Below are 21276 nucleotides of genomic sequence, written 5' to 3'. Positions count from 1 at the left end.
TTTTACCTTGTATTCTATTAATTATTTTTTTTCTTCCTAAAGGTCTTGGTAATTTATTAAATAATTTCTTTCCTAGTTCTTCATCAAAGGTATTTCCACTAATTGTACAATAGTAGAAATAGTCTTTTAAAAAAAATCTTTATATAAAACCAATTTGAAATACTTAATTGTTCAAGTTTGATTAAAACATTTCTTTGTAATATTATTCAACCACTATTTGGGTCTTCTCCTGTAAGTAAATTGTGTATTTTATTTGTGAAATTATAAGTATTTATTAAATGCGGGGTGAGCAAATATGTTGTTAAATCCTACTCAGTACTTCCTCTCTCATATAATCTTATCATGTTTTAGCCTCTTAATTATTGAAATTAACCTATATTCTTCCCGTTTTTATTTTTTATTTTTATTTTTATTTTTTTATATTACATTGTTCATCTCTCTCTCTTAACTTGTGTTCTGTTTGAAAATTATAAAATTCAGTTTCTATATTTATTAATGTATAGTCTTTTTCTAATATTTCGTCTTCCTCATAATTTACTTCTTCTTCTTCTTCTTATAAATTTTTAGGGATAATACAAAAGTATCAACAGCGATTTCGATTATAGTTGAGGGGGGGGGGGCACTTGTGTATTATCAACAACTATTGTCATTAGCACATTTGTCACAACATGACGGTGAGTTTAGAGCTGATGTTGAGGGTGTAGAGGATGTATCTGTTATTTTTTGTTTATAGCGTATCTTCCTTTTGTTTTAAATTTAGTGGTTTGTACAGGTGTTTGGATAGTCTTTTTAAAGAAAATTACTCCATTTCTTGATATTAAACAACTTCCATTATTTTGTAACATAAATTGAAATCCTATTACTAAATCTGTTTGTATATTTAAGTCTCTTACTAATATCTTATGCATAGTGTATTTTGGTATATAAAACTCACTACATGTATTTATAAAACTAACTTTTGCTTTATCTTATATAGTATTCATATATATTATGGGATCCATCCATTTGCATTGCTGCAATTGTTTTAGGCAAAAATTTTAATAAATCTTATGGAGTCTACTACTTCAATCCATGTCCGAAAAACACCATTAGTTCTTTCATGTATAACTACGTAATATTACTGAAGCCTTCAAGAGACTAAATGCTAAAAATGAAGCCCTACTCCAAGACAATACCAAACTAATGGAGCAGGTGAAGATACTCAAGAGCAAGGTCACCCCTCAACAGGTTAATGTTAGTACACAGGCATCAGAATCGATTTTTTTATCTTAACAAAAATGGATGAGAAAGGTGTGCATTCCCCAATGAATACAAAGAAATTCACTGTATCGGATATAGATACAGCTAGTATGGTTCAAATGGTAGCCGGTAAAGACGTATCAAATCTGTTGATGACTGTCACTTTGCCAAAAAGTGAAGATGAAGGTTCTTCACCGCGAAGACGATTACCGAGCTCTTTTACCCAGGGAGAAGTATTAAAAAAGAAACACACACTCTTCAAAAAGAAAAAAACTAAAAAAATGAAAATAAAATTAAAAACACATTAGAACAATTTTTTAAAAATAAAGAACATGATAAATATGTAATTAATAAAGACGGTCCAAGTCCAAGTTTAGCTAGATTAGTTTCGAATATAGACAGAGTTTTAAATGAATGTCCAGAAAGATCTAATAGTTCTCAGTCCCCGAGCACTGGAGAAGAAGATAACTATGGAGACCATTACTTTCAAGATGATCAAGACCCCAACGAAGATGATGATTCTGGAATGACTTTTGACTCCATTGCTTTACATAACCTAGATACATAATTATCTTAGTAACATGTGAAGACATGAGACTATTCTTATTCTAGTAACATGTGAAGAAAAGAAGATAAAGACAACCATGTGAAGACACGAAGATAAAGACAAACAAAAATATCAACAATAATGTAACAAGAATGAATGATGAAAAGCATGGTAAAAAGAAGAGAAAATGAGATCAGCAACATGGATGGGCTACTATCACCTACTATGTAAATAAATGAATTGTGTCATGTGGGTATGCCCACATTCGTCATGTAAGTGCTTACTTTATCACTACCCTCCAACAAGGGAAAAATTGATAATCATGCGTCTGTCCGTGTCAGTTAAAGTATGAAAAGAAACTAATAATGCATGTAACGATTTGGCCCAAATGCGTACCCGACTTGCATTATATGGAATTTTATCTTATTTGATCGGCCAATTGTTTTGAGGCCACATTTTTCATTTAACTCCACTTATTTTCTTTATCGTATATCTATATAAGATGTACTAAGTCAGTAGAAGAAAAAATATAACGGAGACAACTTCAAAAAAAACTCCAAGCAAAAAACACAACATATTTCTCTTTCCTTCATGTTTCCTAGTACTATCCAAAAATCAATTACCTTCTTTGTATAATCAAACCTTGTGTAATAGCTAAGTTTGTTTAATAAAGTTTTATCAAGTTTGTGAAAGTTCTTCGGGGATTCCCAAAAGGAAAACCTCTCTCAGTCTAATCATGTAAGTCTTTAAAAGATTGTTAATTTTCCTATACTCTCCCCCAAAAAATATGTTTTTATTTAATTTATATATATATATATATATATATATATATATATATACACACACGCACACATACATTACTCTCTGTGTCCACTTTTACTTGTTCATCATGCTAAAAATTAATGTCTATTTTTACTTGTTCAGTTTAAAATTTCAACATATAATTTATCCCTTAGTTCTTAATTTATCCTTAATATTAACTATAGTCATCTCTCACTGCATTTTTTAAAATATTAAATTTATTATATTTATAAAATAATATAGTAAAATTATCATTTCACTGATTATTTCTTAAAAAGGTGTGCTAAATCAATAAGGAGCCAGTAAAATTGGCAAAGAGGGAATATAGACCTTGCGAATGATGAAGAATTTAAATGCATGCAATAAACACTCACAAAATTAATGGTGGCATCTTGATCACGGCAATTAACTGGCCATGTCCAAAATAGAAGGATCTAAAGTTGGGCCTGGGGCAAGTAAGGTAGTACTCTCTGTGGAATGGACAGTTCCAACTATGTTCTGCGAGTGTAGAAGAAGGAACTAGTTCTGTTAGATTAAGAGTCCGTTTGAATTGACGGAAAAAAATAGTTTTTAAGTTAAAAAATTAAAAAAAAAAATTTAAATCACTTATAAGTTAAAAAAAAATAAAATAAAAAAATTCTACTTTTAATTTTAAACATATTTTAAGTCATTTTTAAATTTATCAAACACTTTCATAATCTAAAAATAACTTTAACCAATTTTTAAGCCAATTCTAAAGCAGCTGATATGTATTTTGGATGATTGTAATCGTAACACTTTGATGCTATCATTATTGCCCGTCATTCTTGTAATGATGTATATAATATATAAATAAATCTTTATTTTAAAAAAAAAACATTTCCGACCTTTTTCAAATTTGAAAATGCGGAAATGCCGCAACATTCTCTTTATTTGAAAACGAGACTTTTCTTGCTACAATTTGACACGGAAACATAGACCAAAAGACTAGCCGACGTCACGATGCAAATGCAAAATTTTATAAATTTGGGAATGCGGTTAACATATTCCCTTCAATTCAATTTATTAAAACTGAGAAAGTCGGATACAGGGAATAGTATTAAACTCATTTAAATAGTTTAAATTTTATCAAGTAAATTAAACAAAATTACTAATGCTACTCCCTCTATTTCTAAACACTTTTCACATTTTTGTTAGCACGACTTTAAGAAACTACTCTCTCTAGTTTATTACAATTGAATTTTTTTGAGTTTCAATATTCAAAATATTCATTGTTCAGTGTCACATTTTTATTTGCACGACTTTAAGAAACTACTCCCTCTAGTTTATTATAATTGAATTTTTTTGAGTTTCAATATTCAAAATATTCATTGTTCAGTGTTTAATGTTTAAGAGAGTAGTAAATTTTTTCCATTTTTGCCTTTATTTATATTTTTTCGATGATAAGTTAAACAGAGTTAATTGCTCATAATTATAATTTTACTTTGAATTATGTCTATTTTTAAGAATAATTTGAGAATAACTAAAAGGGCAAAATAGAAAAGTGATGTTCAATATATGTCTTACAATTTTTTCTTAATGGATGTACAATATCTCACAAATTCACTTAATATTACCTAAGAAAAATATATATTTTTACTATCATATCCTTATTTTTTTAATCATCTGTTTTCAATTAATAAAAAGTGTTCTCTTTCTTCAATAAATGAAAAATGTACTGATAAATTATCTAAACAACCATAAATAAAGAGATTGGAAGAGTAAATCAACATTTTCTATCCTAAATTAGTTACTGTTTTACATCCAAAAAGAATTACTCCCAAGGTAAAATGGAAAAAATATACTAAATTATATCTTAATTTTCTGAAATATTGATAACAAGTATTTAGAAGCAAAGGGAGTAGTTCCTTTGTTTTAATTTGTTTTAGCCTATTTTAAAAGAATGTTTTTCTCATTTTTTAACAATTGTTTAATTTTAACTTTCTACATGACATGTTTAAAATCACAAGATTAAAATACATTTTATACATTTTATATATATCTTTAGTTTAAGACCATAAGATTTAACAGTCTTCATTGCTTTATTAAATTTCATGCCAAATACAAAACCATCTAAACAAATTGAAACTAACACAGTATTATACACACTTAAACCCTCGTAACTATGAAAATCCAAAACAAAATGCCAGTTTGAATAATATATCTCTTTTGCAAGGGTCTGAGTGTTTAACAACCAAAAATAAAAGTTAGATTCATAACTAATTATATTAAAAATAAAGTGATAACTTTTTAAGAAATTATCAATAGAAGGTTCAGATGCATTTAATTTTATGAAATGTAAGAAATTGAATAAACATTTTTGTCACACGCTTGAAATTTTTATTTACACATTTGATTAAATAGAAGAATACATATTTTCTTGAAATATGTAACTTTCGAAACTCTTAAAAATAAGGTAATCACAAAATAGGTACAGTAGAACCAGTATTTTAGAGGTTAGTGGCAAATTGGGTTTTGACAGATTTATTACCTACAAAATTTGGAGGTTAGTGGCAAATAATTGATATTCTATGTTGATTAATGGACAAGTTTGTAATTTTTTTCATTCAATTAGAGGGGTCTAGCAAGAAAATTCTTTATCTCCTTTTTTATTCATCTTAACTGTTGAAGTGTTTGCGAGGCTTCTGAATAATCTTTTCTCATATCCTGAATTCAAAGGGTTTGATTTACCTAAGTGGAGTGAGAAGATCAATCTCTTAGGCTATGTTGATGACATAATTATTGTTGTCAATGGTGACATTTTTTCTTTAAAGCTGTATATGAAAACACTACAGGACTATGAGAAACAATCAGGCTAGGAAATTAACGGAGAAAATGGTGTTTTTTCATAACAAAGCTGCTCATGTAGATATTCAACTGATAGAGGACTGTATTGGCTTTTCAGGAGATAATTTTCCTCTTACAGACCTTGGATGCCCAATTGGGCATGTCAGGGAAAAAACACATTTTGCAGAACTGAAAAAGGTACAAAATAAGGTGCATGTCGAGAACAGTAAGTTACTTTTCTTTGGAGATAAAGTAATTTTAATTAACAATATTTTAAAGAATGTTCCTATATATCAGCTTTCAGTCATCATTCCTCCTAAATGTGCTATTCATGATCTTCATAGAGTGTTTTCTAGATTTCTTTGAAATTTTAAGAAAGTGGGTAGAAATAAATACTGAATTGCATGATCAGATATATGTTCACTCAAAAAGAAGGGAGGCTTAGATTTTAGGTATTTGTTTGATATCTCTAGAGAAGGTTTGCAAAACTATGATTGAATTTTAGAATTAAAAACAATATATGATCTCCCTTTTATGTGGAATAAATATTACAAAAGGCAAAGACCCCAAATAATGGAATGGAGAGGATGATCACAAACTTGGAAACATATGCTAATGGCTAGAGATTTCATTGATAAAAAAAATTGGTGGCAGCCTAACTATGGATACTCTAGTATCATGTTTGACAATTGGACTCAGCTTGGATATTTACGTTACTATTTACCTATATCTTAAATAAACTGATTGAAGGAGGAAGGTGAAATGAAAATTTACTGAAGCACTTATTTTTTAATTTTGTGGTAGAATAGAACATATCATTAGTAAGGTAGATATAGTGCAAGAATATGCGGAAAGGGATTAACCATGTTGAATGCTAAATTTTTCTATAAAATCTAAATGGAATATTATGAGGACACCTGGGATTAGAGATGAAGATTATTTGAAGATCTAGGAAAAGAGAGTACCTTTCAAGATAAATTCTTTTTCTAGAGGTTGACTAAGAGAAGAATTTTTATTGGAGAATTTCTAGCCAGTATTGGTCTTGAAGCGGTGGTGCATTGGTTGTTGTTATGATTTTATGGGTAATGAAAGTTTTCAACATCTTTTTGTATCATGTCCTGATGCTAAGAGGTTGTGGGGAATGTTTACTAGTTCAGCTGATGTTGAGGGTCCTTTTATACAACTTAAGGACTCAATTTATGAATGGTAGAATGCAGATTGTGTCCCTAAGCTGAGACCTTTATTTAATTTTGTCCCTGGCTGATATTATGAATTTTTTTTAAAAGGAGGAATAATGTGAAACATGGTGACTAAATAAACAGACATCTTCACAAACTAACTATTGTTAGATACCTTGATTGAGGAACATTTCTGAAGAGTGGCCTACTCTAATCAAATTCTTAGAGAGGTATAAGCCATGTATTGTTCCTACGATGGTATACTGGAAGACTCTTAAACCTGGATTTTACAAGTGTAGCTCTAATAGAGTCTCCAAAGATAACCCCGGGCCAAGTGCTGGAGTTTTTTGCATAAGGGATTGGAAGGGTGATTTCATATATGCACATTCTCACTATTTTGGTGTGAAAACTAATCTAGAGATAGAGCCTATGGCTTTGAAGAAGAGATTACAATATTATTTGGAACAACAATTGACCCATGCTATGCTAGAGCCTGATTCTTTTATTCTATCTAAGACTTTGGATGGAATTTGAAAATACCTTGGTGCATCAGTCTACTCATTAAGAAGATCTGTTGGTTAATAAGGAATGGTCAAGTTGAGGTAAAGCATGTGATGAGGGAGGTCAACAAGATGACTGAATTTTTCATTAATATAATATTCTTTTTTACATGAACAAAACTTAAACTATTTGATTCATTTCAGGATGTTCCAAAAGAAGAGAACGCATTGATACTATTAGATGCACAATATATTCCTAATATAAGGATTATAAAAGTGCATAACAATTTTTTTTGTTTTGTAAATTGGTGCAGTAACATATGCAGATAGGAACATGCTATTGCAGGAACTAAAAACAATCAAGGATCATCAAGATACTTACACTATAGGAATGCATGGAAATTAATTTGGCGGAATTTAGATGGTGATATTAGTTCCTAAGAGCTTATTCTGTCAGATTTCAACGAATTACGAAAAATAAATTTACTGTAGGATAAGAAATGAAAGCAACAAGAACTTATTTGGGATTATGCACGGATTAGACAACAAAAGATCCATTAGTGCATTAGTAGGTGTTCACTGTAGCAAAACAGTCTTACAGTTTTCAGAATCCTACATCAAATATCAACGAAAAAGGGGGAAAAAAAAGATAGTTACCTTCGTCTTACAAAAGTATGTCTTAGCCAAATCAAGTTGAAGAAGTCTTCATCAGACAAGATTACATGGCGCTAGTGAGATTTTTTAGCGTCTACTGTGTAGTCTATCTGTAATGACCCTTCAAGTCATTTATGTGTTATACCCTCTTTTCATTGTTTAGAGCATTTCTATAATGACCCCAAATTATTTATGACTTGCTAGTACTGACTATTTGGTCGCTTGATCATTCGTTTTATTTTTATACAAGTTTATATGTTTTGGAGCTTTTAAAACTTGAATAGTTGACTTTGGTCAAAACATCTGGTAAACAACCTCAAAATGGAATTTTAACTGTAGCTTCGGAATATTGAGTTTGGTTTGGAACGACCTTTCGTACAGATCCCAAGGCTTTCTGGCTAATTTTGAGCCCCCTTATGAAAATTAGCTAAAAATGACGCTTAAGTGTGAGACCCATTTTATATTGAGACGACCCTCTTTTGTGCGAATGGGGTTCCGAATGAATCTCAAGCTAAAGTGCCCCATGCCGGTGCAGCCACTTAAGAGGCCATGACATGGCTTAAGAGGTCGCCGATTTAGTAGTCAGGGTTCTGCTTTAACATGCTAGGCCAACAAGGGGCCAGCCACTTAAGTGGACCTGGCATCGCTTAAGTGGGCTTCACCTTAGCGGTTAGGGCTATACTTTAGCGGTAACCGGCCTGCCTGCCAGCTGCTTTAGCAGCCAAGGATCCCTTTAGTAGAGGTCTCCTTCTTGAGGCCATCCGCTTTAGTGGCTTAAATGGTCACTTTTGCGGTACCTGTAGTCAATTTAAGACCATTTTGGGCTCTTTTCCCTTAGATTAGAGAACTTCTGGACTCAATTCTTCATGGGTTTTTCTTGTTGTTGCTGAAAATTGTTAGAGTATTGGCTTCCACTTATTTTATGAGTTTCCGCTTATTTTATGTTCCAATTATATTTTTTGCTTGATTTCTGTCCTTACACCCATTACTTGTCATTTTGGATTGCAAGCTAGCTTACCTACTCGTGAGTTATAGTAGGTACCATAATGAATAGAGAAATAAGATTGTGACAAGTTGGTATCAAACCTCTAGGTTCACTGGTGTCACTTGTACAGAGCTGACGTCTAATAAAATTGGTTAGACTCAGAATAATGGGGTTCCTACTCAGAACTTGAATGTTCAATATTTAGGTAGTATAAGATATGCTTCTTTGGTAGAACTTGTCCAAGAAAATCCTAAAAAAAGCTTTTGAAAAATCTCCAAAAGTGATTGCATTTGCACAATATTTATATAATACTCTTACTTTTGTTTCATCTACAAGTGCTGGTATGGGTATTATTAAACAAAGTGTTTGGCCTCTTAACAAGAAGTCCCAAAACAAATTGAATTAGAAGAAGAGAAAAACAAGTCAGAAGAGATAACAAAAGGAAGTTGTTAACAAAGGAAATGTCTCTCCCTCTCAAACTCAACAAAAGAGACAAGACAGTCCCAAAGACCCTTGCACTCTAAACACTGTACCTTTGAGCCCTCTTGATAATAATAATGAGTATAGACCTATCGACTCTGAGATGAACCTGAAAAAGATACTTAGTCTATCGATGATAAAGATGATGAAGAAGAGGAGACTAGTGAACATTTAATCAAAGCTTTTGGGTCTACTTTAGATAGTGATATTCATGAAGATATTCAACAAGTGACTAATAAGAAGGGTCTATCTCCTAGAGGCAAGAAGAAAAAAATACAAACAATTAAACCTACTTCTACTAGTACATCTACTAACAATGGCATACCCAACACAAGATCTAGAAGTAAAGGTTTCCAATGATTAAAACCATTTGTTAGAATGTTAGAAGCATTAACACCAAAGGTGCTTTGAAAAGGCTTCAAAATCTCAATAATGTCCACAAGTTGTCTCTTATTGTCATTCTTGAGCCTTTTTCTTATAACTCGCAGCTTAACACTTGTAAGAATAACCTTAGGATGGACAAGGACATTTGTAATCACAATGGTAAGATATGGATTTTTTGGAGCTATAACATTGTTTGTACTGTGCTAGACTCTGATGATCAGTAGAGTACTTCTGTAACACCCCGTATTTTTTTCCACCAAAACTCAAGCCATTCTTCATGTGCGTGTAGGATCGAACTCGGTGACTCCTAGTTGTATATATGAGTTAGGATCAATTCCTAAGTATTTGAAGTGTATAAGATATGATTTAGGGTCATAAGGTATCCCTAGAACAAAGCCGAGTCCAAAGAATTCGTTTCGCCTAAGTTTTCGAATGAGTTCGTATAAGGGTAAACTTCAAACGACCATAACTCCTAGAATACAATGAATTGGGTGGTCCATAATCTATCAAATTAAAGGTCTTTGAGTCTTCTTTCCAACGCTACCAAGATTGTATTTTTCTGAGTTTGGAGTCAAAATTTATGATTGGTCGAACAGAGAGGTCCGCATCGCGGACCTGCAGCGAACTTTGACAATTTTTCCAGATTTCATTTTTTGTCGACCAGAAAGGTGCTTGACAGGTCCGCGTCGCGGACCTGTTGCGGACTTGTCTCGATTTCCAGAGTTTGGAGGGGCATTTTGGGAAAATTACCTAATACCTATATATACAACTTGGACGCATTTTGGATGATAATTTTCAGTCTTTTGCCTCTCCAAAGAACCCTAATTCTCATCTCCTTCTCTCTCAAATCATCTCCAACAAGATTTTCCCTCAAGATTCAAGGATTCAAGCTTTCCATTGAAGACCTAACAACAAGGTTTCTTTAAAATCTACTCTAAGGTATGTAAGGCTAACCTAAAATATGGATTGAGTTCTTCCATATGCCCATTGATGTGTTGGATAGGAGTTGTGAAGAATTTGAACCTTTTAGGAAGATTTTCCTTGAAATTTACCTAAACCCTAGAATATTTTCATATGCTAGAAATTGATGGATGATTTTAATGATTGAGTTACTAAATAGTTATCTTTCATATTATTGACTACAAATGGATCTTTGCATATAAATTAATATGTATTGATGGTATTCTTGAGTTGAGTTTTGTTGAGAGTATGGATTCATGTTTCCTTCACATGAACCCAAGATGAGAATTTTTTTGGTCATAATTTGTCTTGAGTTTGAGATGGATGGTTTGGGTATATGTGTTGATTGAAATGAGAAGAATGAATTGGAATAGTTATGAATGTAAATGGCATAAAAAGAATTAAAATATTGGTAGAGCTAGAATATCACTTTTGTTTCTATAAATGGATGTAGAATTAAATAAGGCTTTTAGAGTTGATGTTTGATGATGATGTGATGATGATGTTTGATGATGCTATGAATGATGATACTTGACGATGATATGAATGAAGATGCTATGTTGATGAGGATGTTGTGTGATGAAGTAGATTGGAGTCTAATGTAATTATGTGATATGTGATTTGCATAATTTGATTGATTGGAGTCTTATGAGCATTTTGGAAATAAATGATCTCTTGAGAAGGAGTTTTAAATAAATGATTGTGAGCATTTTTGCATAAACTATTTATACATTATTTTGAGTTTTAAAGAATGATTATTTCCATCTATGATTTTAAAAAAGAGTTTAAGCATGAGTTGAGTTTGAGAAGTCTTTTAATTATTTTTGAACATGAGTATTTTGAGTATAAATGAGTTGAGCATTTTTACTTTAAAAATGCTGATTTTTGAGATTGAGTTGAGATTGTATAAATTTTAAAGAGAAGAGTTTGATGATTTGAGATGAGTCGATTTGAAAGAAGGTCCAAGGAGGCCAGATTTGATTGAGTTTTGAAAAGAGTCCAATGAGACTAAATGAGTTGATTTAAAAAGAGTCCAATGAGACTAAATAAGTATTTTGAGTATTTTACTCACTTGATAGATATGAACATATTGAGTCTTGGAAGGAGTATCGAGCACCGAATTGGGTAAGAGTATAGTCCCTACTCGAACCAATAAACTACGTTGCCAAATGTAGGAGGGGATTGAACTGTTAAAGTTAGATGCTTCTCATGGAATCAAACCGTTAAAGTCAGACGTTTCCCATTTTATTGTCCTAACATGATAGGACTTGATTAGTTATGGATCCATGATTGGTTGATCGTTCATACCCTGGGAAAGTATGGACATACGTGGCAACAACGTCAGATTGTTGTACTATCACTCGCTCATATGGTGATAGTTGTCGGTTAGAGAAATTCCTAATTAAATGGATTGTGCTTGATATGATTGGTTTGATGGTGATTGTAGATGATTGAGTTGAATTGTAAAACATTGCATATTTTAATTTGCATATTTATGGAGTTGAGTCCTTTGAGTTGATTGTATATAATCGGATTGGGTTAGATGAATTGTGATTGGATTGAATAGAATGGTATGTGATTAGATTGGATTTGATTATTGAGTTGAATTTTAAGTTGATTGTATATAATCAGATTGGGTTAGATGAATTGTGATTAGATTGGATTGGATCGGATTGTACATGATTGAAAGGGATCGAATTGTAAATGATTTGATTGAACTCTCTGTCTAAACTGTGTTCTTACTTTAGACTTATGATGCCTTATTTGAGTCTCTCTTATCTTTCTGATTTGAGATATGTGGACCGATGTTATTCTTCCTTGAGGTATGTTCTATTTTGCCATATTACATACTCGTACATTCCATGTACTGACATCCATTTGGACCTGCATCATTTCATGATGCAGAGACAAGTTTAAGAGATTATCAATAGGAGCATCATTGGGGATCTATTCGCACTCAGAGTATTGGTGAGTCCTCCCCTACATTCGGAGGACACCGCTTATGTATTCTTACATCGAGTTAGCCCTTTTCATTTTGATTTGAGGTAGCCATGAACATGTCATTGGCACCAATTAGATAGTAGTGATAGAGGCTTCATAAACTAGATAGTGATAGGTCGATTGAGTATTTCATTCCTTGAATTATTCTTGTCAAACTATTTTTAACTGACAAATATCGGAGTTGAATTGTTGGCCCATGGCCTTTATTCTTTGAGTTAGATTAATAATTTGAGTTGTCCACCGACTATTCTCCTTATTTTAATTCTTTCGCTGATTGAATGGATGAACGGATGTCTGATCAGGCTATGTGGTTTGCTTGGGAGCCAGAAATGGTTTCTGAGTGCCGGTTACGTCTAGGGTACCCTTCCGGGGCGTGACAACTTCTGAACTCAAACATGTGGAGCATCCATCTACATTTCTTATTCCTTTTATCTATGCTAAATGTAGAGATCATGTTAGAAGGCCTCTTTGGGATAGACTTCTACACTTTGTTAATTATGATATTTCTTAGTGCACTATAGGGAACTTTAATGTTATTACTACTATTGAAGAAAAAAAGGGAGGACAAACTTATAACATGAACAACATCTTTGAATTTATTGGGGTTATAGAAGCATGTGGGCTCACTGATTTGGGATTTCATGGGCAACCGTTCACTTGGTGCAATCAAAGAGATCTAAATGCTAGAATATGGAAGTGATTAGATAGAGCCATGGTGAATGATAAATGGCTAGAATATATGCCCCACACTTTATTCCTTATATTTCATTTGTGGATTCTGACCATTATCCCCTACTTATGGAATTCAAGGAAGTTCATGAGAACACTATTAGATACTTTAAGTTCCTACAAGGCTGGGTAGAAAATCTGACTTTCTGGAATACTGTGAGAGGTTGTTGCAACAGAAATATTAGTGGAAATCCCATGTGGATATTTCACATGAAAATGAAAATACTTGTCTCTATTCTTAGCATGTGGTTTAGAAATCAATATGGGGACATTTATCCTATTGTCAAGGAGTATGAAGAAAAGTCAGAATTGCTAAAGAAAAAGTGATAAATGAAGAATCTGAAGAGAATAAATCTAAACTTTATTGTATTAATGCTGAATATATAAGGTACTTAAGACTGAAAGAGTCTATTCTCAAGCAAAAAATACAGCTACAATGGTTTAGGAAAGGAGATGCAAACTCTAAATATTTTTATGCTCTTATGAGAGGAAGGAGGAGAAGATTATTTATTCACAAAATTAGTAATGACCCAGGTGACTGGATCCAAAAAGATGAAAATATTGCAAAAACAACTTGTGATCATTTCAAGGACGTCTTCTCAGGGCAAGAGAAGAGGGTGAATAAAGAAGTACTTAACTGTATTCTTAGAATGGTCAAAATTGATCAGAATCGGATGTTACAAGCTATGCCTACTATTGAGGAATTGAAACAAGTGTTTTTTCTATGAATCCCAACTTTACTTCTGGTCCTGATGGTATGAATGGGAAGTTCTTCCAAGCCTGCTGGGACATCATCAAGCTTGACTTACTTGTTGTGGTTCAGTCTTTCTTTCGTGGTCATAGTATACCCAAGTTCTTCTCACAAGCTTATTTGGTTCTTCTCCCAAAAGTGGATCATCCTAATAAGCTCTCAGAATTTAGAATTATACGCCTCAATAACTTCACAAATAAAGTTATTTACAAGCCTTTTGTCTTAGACTTTCTCCCATTCTTCCTACTCTTATTTCTGATAACCAGACCAATTTTGTTAAGGGTAGAAGCATATTTGAGAAATTGCTTACACAAGAGATAATTCATAAGATAAAGAAACCCAAGGAGGGTGATAATGTAGTCATCAAGTAAGACATGGCCAAATCCTACAACAGAGTCTCATATTCCTTTATTTTTTTGGTTTTGAAAAGAATGGACTTTGGAGAAATATTCATAGACATGGTTTGGAGAATCATGAGTAGCAACTGGTACATCATTATTATAAATGGGTCAAGATATGGGTTCTTCAAATCTACTAGGGGCATCAAATAGGGTGATCCTATATCTCCAGCACCTTTCATCATGGGGGTTGAAGTACTATCTAGATTGATGAATAATCTACATCAACAACATCTATACAAAGATTTTCATATGGGTTATAGGGGTCCCCAAAATCAATCATCTCAGTTTTGCAGATAATGTGATCATATTCTCTTCTGGAACTAAATCCTCCTTGCAACTTATTGTGAAGACTTTGTTTAGTTATGAACTTGTTTTCTGGTCAACTGATAAATAGAGATAAGAGTCATATTATGACCACTACTAAGATTCCCCAAGAAATAATTGACAAAATTAGAGATACTAATGGATTTAATCAAAAGGAAAGCACTATCACTTACCTTGGTTGTTCACTGTATATTTGTAGGCAAAAAGTTATATACTTTTTTGATATGATTACTGAAGTGGTGAAAAGAATTAGTGGATGGTAGTCTAGAATTCTCAGCTATAGGGGCAAAGTTACTTGGTGAAACATGTCCTACAATCCCTTTCTATCCATATTCTCTAAGATATTTCCCCTCCTAAGACCACCCTCAACTATATTAGGAGCCTAACTTCCAATTTGTTTTAAGTGATGGGACAAAGAGAGGAAAAAGTATCTTTGAGCATAATGAGAAACTCTAAGTTTTCTTTACTAGGAAGGTGATATTGGTGTGAGACAACTATCTGATGTGTGTCTTTCTTTCAAGTTCAAATAGTGGTGGACATTTAGAGCTAAAAACACTTTGTGGGGGTGATTTTATAAGAGCCAACTACTATCAAAGAGCTAATTCAGTGGTGAAAAAATGGGATACTAGAAACTCTCTCATGTGGAAGAATATGATGAGAAACAAAATTCTTGCAGAGACTCATATCAAATGGAAGCTAAATTCTAGAAGTTGTTGTTTTTGGTGGGATAATTGGCTTGGAGTGGGTCTATTGGCTAATCATAGATCTATCAACATTAGACCTGATAATATTAAGGTTTCTCAATTCCTAGTTGATGGTCACTAAAATAAAGGGATGATTAGGCAACATACACCTCCTTTCTTGGTCCCTCAAATCTTTACAACTCAAGTTCAATTTCAAGGAGGGTATTTGATCAACCAGTATGGATGCCAAATTACAATTGTTTATTCACCGTTTCCTTAACTTGGGAGATTTAAGAAAGAAGAAAAACAAAACCATGATCAACACTTATATCTGGCATAAGAATATTTGTTTCAAAGTTTCTTTCTATGGAGAGCCTTCAGGGAAAAACATCCTACCAATGAAAAGATCACATCCTTTAGGTATGAACCTGCTAATTATTCTTGTTGTATAAGCTTGAATTAGACACCATTAATTATATATTTTCTACTAGGCACTTTGCAAGATACATATGGAAATTCTTTTTAGGAACATTAGGCAACATGTATACCCTAGCTCCTTTGGGAAATCTACATATCAAATGGTGGACTATTGAGAACAAATATCATGTACACAAGCTTATTCTTCACTTCACTCCTATTTTTATATGTTGGAACATTTGGAAAAATAAATATTCTAGTAAATATGGTGAAAGCAGGCCAATATTTCTAGAGTCAAATTCCTACTGTTTAAAGACACCTACCATTTACTCACAACTACTTTGACCTATATGAATTGGTCTTGTAATTGGAGGGACCTAGTTCTTCTTGTAGAAAGCTGCAAACATGAGGTAAAGTTAGAAAAGTCATCTGGAACAAGCCAAATCAGAACTTGTTCAAGTTAAACACTAACGGGAGTGCATTGGAGAACAAAACAAATTGGAGGAGAAGGAATTCTTAGAGATAAAAATGATGATTTGATCTATACGTTTGCTAATCTTCTAGGCTTTGGGACCAATAACTTGACAAAAATTAAGGCAACATGATTTGGAGTTTCATCATGTATTCAACATGGCTATAACAAGATTACTTTGGAGGTTGATTCTGAGCTACTCATCAAATGGATTAAACACAATCTTACACCACCTTGGAGCATTCATGTAAGACCCCGAAAGTTGGAAAGTTGAAACAAAGGAAATATATTACAGAAGAACAACTGGTGCCTAATCAGATGGACCTACCTATGATCTATACAAGGACCTATAGTGCATAGGAGGGCATCATTGACTGTGCCTTGAGTTTGGGAAAATTACAAGTCTCTAAAGGTTTTCTACTAACCAACATGACAGTCCATAGATAGACATATAACCCGTAGATAGACTTACGCTCCATAGAAAGGCTCATAGGATGAGATTCAAAAGAATGATTTATGGACTTCGACAAGAAAAATTATCCTACGAATCATACAAAGTTTGACAGGCAGTAGGATGGATCATAAGATGAGGTTCAAAGATTGTGTTTTTAGGGGTTGTGCAGGACGAGTGGTACCTACGACTGGTAGGTTAGTCTATGGACCGTAGACTTGGGGCGTAGGGTAATTCCAGTAGCTTCATTTTTTGGTACATGATTTCTATGAGCACTTATAATGGACCATAGAGTGACATATGATGCATAGGTGGGATCCGTAGGTCACTTCGACAGTTAATTCTCAGGATATTTTGTGATTTCTTCTTTAGCCCTAGATTTTGATGATTTTGCATTGGATTCAATAAAATTAGTTTTATTCAATCTCAATGATCTTATTATTCATGAATGGATCTTAATTACATGTTTTTGATGAATTTTACTTGAACCCATGCATTGTACCAGTTTTATGATTATAAATTATGTCTGAAGAATTATACATGCATCATGAATTTATGAAATATGATTTTAAGGATGCTTTAGATGAAGTTTCAACATGAATTTTATGAAACTAAGGTTTGTTTCAAGAGAGAAGTAAATCTCATCATGAAAGTTTTCCATTAAGACTTCTTATTCGGCTGAAGATTATGCTAAACTTTACATTCGAGAGTTGGTTAAGCTTCATGGGGTTCCATTATCTATCATTTCAGACAGAGGTAGTTAGTTTACATCTCAATTTTGAAGATCATTTTAAAAGGATCTTAGTACTCAAGTTAATCTTAATACAAATTTTCACCCACAGACCAATGGTCAAGCCGAGCATACTATTCAGACTTTGGAGGATATGTTACGGGCTTATGTAATTGAATTCAAAGGGAATTGAGATGGTCATTTGCCACTGATTGAGTTTGCTTATAACAATAGTTATCATTAGAGTATCTAAATGACTCCATTTGAGGCCTTGTATTATAAGAGGTGTAGGTCTCCTATTTGATGGTTTGAGGTTGGTGAGGTTTCTTTGATAGGAATCGAGTTGGTTTGTGAGGCTATGGAAAAAGTTTGACTCATTAGAGAAAGGTTGAAGATTGTCCAAAGCCGAAAAAATTCCTATCAGGGTGTATGGAGAAGGGAACTTGAATTTGAGGTTGATGATTGCATTTACTTGAAAAATCTCGCCTATGAAGGGTGTTATGTGTTTTGGTAAGAAAGGGAAGTTTAGTTGCCAAAAAGTTAGCTCATATCAGATATTGATGCATTTTGGAAAAGTAGCTTATGAGTTAGATTTTTCTTGGAAGTTGGTATCAGTGCATCCGGTGTTTCAAGTCTCTTTATTGAAGAAATGTGTTGGTGATCTACCTCTATTGTGCCATTGGACAACATGGGTGTTAAAGATAGACTATCTTATGAAGAGGTTCCAATTGAAATTTTAGATCGTTTAGTCTGAAAATTGAGAAACAAAGAAGTTGCATCTATGAAGGTTCATTGGAGGAACCAACTAGTAGAGGGTGCTACATAGGAAGCCAAAGCCAGTATGATGTAACGTTATCCTCATATTTTTCCATCTATTCCATTTTGAGGTTTTAAGTTCCTTCATGTTCACTCCTTCGAATTCATACATTTCAGTCACTCTCATATTTTTGTATGCATGCATGTTCATGAAATGAGATTTAAAGTCATGTTTTAGCTTGGGGTTAATTACTCCTTGATTTATGCACTTTTACATCTTGTTGCATTCATGTTGGGTTATTTAAAATCTTTCCCTACTCTATTCATACTAGCTGAGTCCCATTAGAGGACGAATATTTCCAAGGGGGAGAATTGTAAGACACCAAAAGTTGGAAAGTCGAACAAAAAGGGAAAATTGCAGAAAACCACTAGTGGCAAGTTTACGAGAATCTTTATGGTCAGTTAAGGGTATAAAGACCATAGGAAGCAATTTTGTCAATGAGGAAATTCAATATTTAGAATATTTTGGCACTAACAACTTGTACAAGGCCATTTATAGGCCGTATGATATTCCACAAATCGTAGAAGGTCCTCGTAGAAAGGGTCCTGTGAGTTGGGGAATAGTCTGAGTGAAGTGGGTTTATAAGAGGAAACCTATGGAAGTATAAGGTCCTACTATCCATAGGAGTACCCATAGAAGGAAGATTAGAGGGTAGGTTTGAGGCTTGTACAGGATGAAGGGGTCTTCGGTCCATAATGATTTCTATAATCTTTAAACCATGCTCGTAGGAAAAAGGTTCAATTCCAGTAGCCCTCATTTGGTGACACAAATTTTATGGATTGTCTTCATGGATCATATAAGTTCTACGTGCCGTAGAGAGGCCCTCTATGGGCCGTATAAGTTTCTACGGTCTATAGAGTTGCCCATAGACTTTAAAGGACAATTATTTCCAGAGGTATTTCGGATATTTCCCATTCTATTAATAATGAAACCACGCCATTTTGGGACTACTTTTGGATGACCTATAACTACCCAAACCCTTCAAATGAATCCCATTCCCTCTCATTCACCTAAATTTCATCCAAGGCTTCTTCTTTAATTTCAAAGCTAGGGTTCCCAAGTTCTTCTTCAAACTGCATTGATGTTAAACCTTTGATTTCTAGGTATTTAGAAATTCACCAATCGATTCTTTTCATCCATTGGATCCCAAAAGATCTTAATTTTCAAAGTTTTTTCTACCCAATTAAGAGGGTTTCATGTCAATTCTTCATTGGTCTTTTATATATTGCTTCAATTGATATTGTTTCACTCGATTATGCATGAATTCACATTATTACATGATTTTAAATTTATTTCATAGGGACCCATGCATTATGTTTATGATTTTTAATTAGAAGCTATGATTCATGAACATGAATTTTATGAAAGTTTTATAAATGTCTTATGAAAGCTATGAACTATGTTTCAACTATATTTTCAAATATGAGTTAATGAAAGAATTGTGAAAGTTTTTCTCACAATATGATTGAATCGTGATTTAGATACTTAAAAAGTTAAGTGTCTATATGAATTATGTTATAATCATGATTTTCAAGGAGCTATTCTTATGATATATTTTATTATGTGGATTGGTATTGATTATTTCCTTTTCTAATGATATGAATGATAAATAATTTATTTATTTCATTGGGATTAACTTACCACCGTGAGGACTTTGTGGTGGCGATTTGGTAAAGAAGACTCTAGTAGAAACCCCTAGTCCCAAATTATGTGCCCCCATACGTTTGCCTTAATTGGCTTAGCTGGTTGATCCATATATAGCACATGATGATGATTCTAATATGGAGTCTACCTTGACAAGTAGTATCTCTCTCTTATCGGTGTGGGAGTTACATCGAATTTCATGTTATAGCTGACATGGTTTTGATTGTCGATTGAGGTTAATATCTCATAAAACAAACTATGTTTCTTACAAGCTCTCTTACACCTTTTAAAAGATGCATTGACTTTATTTCATATCTTATGATTTACTTTCATGTTTTAAAGGATTCTTGGTCTTGCATCCCATGTTTTATGCTCTTTTCGATATCATGTTTACCTTATGCATGTTCTCACATACTTAGTGTATTCCATGTACTAACACATACTTTTTCCTAAATTGTCTCATAATGTAGGGTCCAACTCTCATCCTTTCACACATGGCTAGTTCTAGATTGTTTTTGACTATATTATTGGTGAATCCTCATATTTCGAGGACACAACCCTTTTGTGTTTTATGCTTTCTTTCATTTCTTTTTAGCTTCTTATTTTTGGGTGAGTTAGGGCTTGTCCTAAGTCCCCATTATAGTTTGTAGAGGCATTGTTAGACTATGGTCATATAGTTTCCATTTATTCAGATATTATTTTTTGAGTTTTCTTTTCTATCGAGATTTTTATGTTAAGACTTATCTTCTGCATTTATGATATTTTTTATATTTCTTACTTACCTTATGTATGCTATGCTAAGAGTCTTCTTTGGGGTCTCTCGGTATCCTAAGCATCGTGTCACGTCTAGGGCCTAGCCTATGTCATGACAAATTTAGTATTAGAACAAGGTTTAATGTTTACTAGGGTATCTGACATTCTGCATCTAGTAGAGTCTTATTCATCGGTGTGAAATGTGCCATATCTATAAATGAAAGTTTATGAGGCATTTTAGGAAACTTCACTTCTTCCATCATTCTTAAGTTGTGTGATAAAGTTGAACTCTAAGGTTTTCCTTCTAATACTTGTTATTTGTGATTATAGAATCATGCCTCCACGAAGATACCCTTAGAGAAGAAATGTGGACAAAGGTGGGGAGCATCAAGCTCCTCAAACTCCTATGGATTCCTTAGCTGAGCAAGTGACTCACGCAAAATTTCGAGCACTTTCTAAGTACTTACCTAAACTATGGTGGCACAAGCCAACCGTGAAGTGGTTGCTCCCGTGAATCCAAATATGGGAATGATGGCTAGTAGAGTTCGTGACTTCACTTGGATGAACCCT

At 33.2% G+C, this 21276-nt stretch overlaps 1 long non-coding RNA gene across 1 annotated transcript; it reads left to right on the top strand.

The window, feature by feature from the left end:
• The first annotated feature begins 2396 nt into the window (after positions 1–2396).
• Positions 2397–7902, top strand: LOC129893153 (uncharacterized). The gene is made up of 3 exons (XR_008767393.1): positions 2397–2524; positions 5511–5618; positions 7385–7902. It is a non-coding gene; the product is annotated as an uncharacterized LOC129893153 (long non-coding RNA).
• Positions 7903–21276: the final 13374 nt, after the last annotated feature.

This window comes from Solanum dulcamara, chromosome 6 (genome assembly GCF_947179165.1).
Source record: "Solanum dulcamara chromosome 6, daSolDulc1.2, whole genome shotgun sequence".
NCBI lineage: Eukaryota > Viridiplantae > Streptophyta > Magnoliopsida > Solanales > Solanaceae > Solanum > Solanum dulcamara.
The sequence above is the reverse complement of the archived record's forward strand: the minus strand, read 5'-3'. Positions and strand labels throughout refer to the sequence as shown.